Here is a 2,745-nt window from a genome sequence, read left to right on the forward strand (position 1 = left end):
GGGACGTTCTGTGAATGAGTGTGAACACGGGGCTGGCTGTTCTCCCATCCAGTGTGGATGAAAGCTGAGAATAGGCTGCCTGCCCGTCCACTGGCTCCAAATGTGTGTGTTTGTGTGTGTGCGGGTGTGTGTGTGCGCACTTACCTAAAAATAGCCCTTTGGCTCAGCAATGGTGACATCACACCATTACAACCTGAGGTACCAAAATCCCCTCTAGGACCTTCTCTGTTACAGGAGGGGGTCGCAGTTCCGGAGTGACCCACTAGGTGTCATCCTCTGACAACCTTAGGCACCTCCTCACTCACAGTCTGGACTAATCAGTAACCTATTGGTGTCACCTGTGTCTACCTGTTCACTGGTGTATTTATGCCCTCACTTCCCTGTGTTCCCTTGCTCAGTTTTCTCTGTTAGTTTCTCTATGTCCAGCAGTACTACTCAGTGTCTGATCGGAGACCAATGTACAGGTACTTGAGAGATGTTCTCCCTGTTTCGTTAGTAGTTTTCAGTCGTAGTTAGTATTTTGTATGTTTGCTGTCAGCCTGTTTTTGGAGACCAATTTGCTCCTCCTTTATTTTATCGTTAGTCCGTTATTTTGTATCCTGATTTTGGGACCACCAGTAAAGATCCTTGTTTCACCATCTCTGCCTACTGCCTACTGTCTATCCTGCATTGCACCTGGGTCACACCTCACACCAACCCTTACACTTCTCCTCCTTTTGTCAAATGACAAATGACTTCACAACCATTGAAGTGCTCTTCAACTCAAGGTCAGCCTGCCCTCCTTTCTCCCACTCCTCTCCTCCTCTTTCTCTCACTCCCACCAGCTCTTTCAAATCCTCCATTCGCCATTCATCATCAAATCCTTTCCATCGAAAGGTTTGAGTAACCCAGTAATGATAATTGAAAGGTAATCTATGGGGCGTGTGTTTCACACCCGTTCATCTGACACACACACACACACGCACACACACACACACACACACAAACACACACATTTGTTTTACTATCCTTGTGGGGACCAAACAATTGATTCCCATTCAAAATCCTATTTTCCCTAACCTTAACCCCAATCTTAACCCCAAACGCCTAACACTAACCCTAATTCTAACCCTAACCCTAAGTGTAACTCTAACCCTAAACCTAACCCCTAAGCCTAATATTTATTGTTTTACTATCCTTGTGAGGACTTCACACACACACATACACAGGATGGAGCGTTCTCCTGATTGGTAGATCATCTCATATTAACACATTGATCAGGCGTAAACGGAGACTGCGTCTGGGAGTGTGTTCTGTGATAGCTGCGTTGTTGGTCATGAATTGATGGACACCTGTCTAAGCGGTTATTGATGAACGTTTCTGTTGAAGCCATTACAGATGATGGTGGAATTACATTCATGTTAGGGCTATCAGTGTATCTCTCAAAGCTAATTATTGGTAAAGGTCTTTCTTTGGTTATAAAAAAAGTAATTGTTTCTGTGCTGTCATTTATATCAGGGTCTCACAGCAGCAACTCTGATGGTCTTTGTCACTTCAAACGTTGTGAGAATGTTAATGTTACCTTTTGAGGCCTACATCTCTCTAACCGTATTTAACCTCCCACCTCAATGGAGAGAGAGAGAGAGAGAGATAAAGAGGGAGAGAAAGGGGAGAGAGAAAGAGAGAGGGAGAGATATCAGTGTCATTCGCTTCAGAACGTGATGCTTTGTTGTCTCTTTTGAAGACAACCTCTGATGAAGACCCCATACAAACACAGCGGCCATTATCGTTTGAAGTTTTGAGATGGAAACTTGATGCATTTGATTTAAGGCAATATCAACCTTGAATGTGAGTTATGAGCACCTAAGCTGGCTCGAGACTGTCAGGGAAAATGGTCGCACTTGGAGAAAATACTGATGATGATAATAATGCTGAAGAATGCAAAGCATTAATCACGCCATCTCTGTTTTTATTGATGGTCTGTGAGCTTGGCAGACGAACGGCGCCAACATGCATAATTAAAACTGGACCCAGAAGCTGGTGTTGTTTCGTCCTCCCAAACAACTTTTAATGTACAACCTTTCTTTAATTCCTTAACTTCTTCAAATTAGGTGAAATTAGATGCTGCATGACTTATAATGATGGGTTTAGCTGTATTGCGAAAGGCTTCGATTTCTAACAAGCATCGATTGTCGTCAAACATGATTTAAGAAACCAATGGTCGCAGATGAATAAGAAGTCATGCTGAGTCAGGACACCATGATGTGAGCTCTGATCCCCATAATGTCGCCCGTATGTACCTTTATGTGACTGAGAAGAACTGGGTGGGGCGAGTTAATGCCCCATTACGGCTCTTCCGTCTCCAGTTTCCCGTCTGAGAGGACACACTATTATCGTCCACTTAGAGGATCACATGATTATTATATACAAGCTTCCTGGTAAAGCAAACCTCTCCATATCCAATTGCAAACTTCTCCGATCCATCTCTCTATCGCTCTCTGCCATTCTCTGCTCTCTCTCTTCTTGCATGGTTCTTTAGCTCTGTCGTCTTGCTAGCCTTGTTGTAATCAGTCCTCAGGGAGGTGAGATGTTGGCTTTTCTTCCCCCTTGTCTGTTTTGGCTCTGGGAACAGCTCCAGTTTCCGGATTGAGCCCTGTTGATCACCTTGTCACCATGCTCCCAATCTGGAAGGAGAAAGATGTGTTTGTCTGCCTGTGTGTGTGTGTGACAAATCTCCCCCTCCCCTCCCCACTAACCCAGGGTCTC

The sequence above is a fragment of the Coregonus clupeaformis genome, chromosome 20 (assembly GCF_020615455.1).
Source record: "Coregonus clupeaformis isolate EN_2021a chromosome 20, ASM2061545v1, whole genome shotgun sequence".
In the NCBI taxonomy this organism is placed as follows: Eukaryota; Metazoa; Chordata; class Actinopteri; order Salmoniformes; family Salmonidae; genus Coregonus; species Coregonus clupeaformis.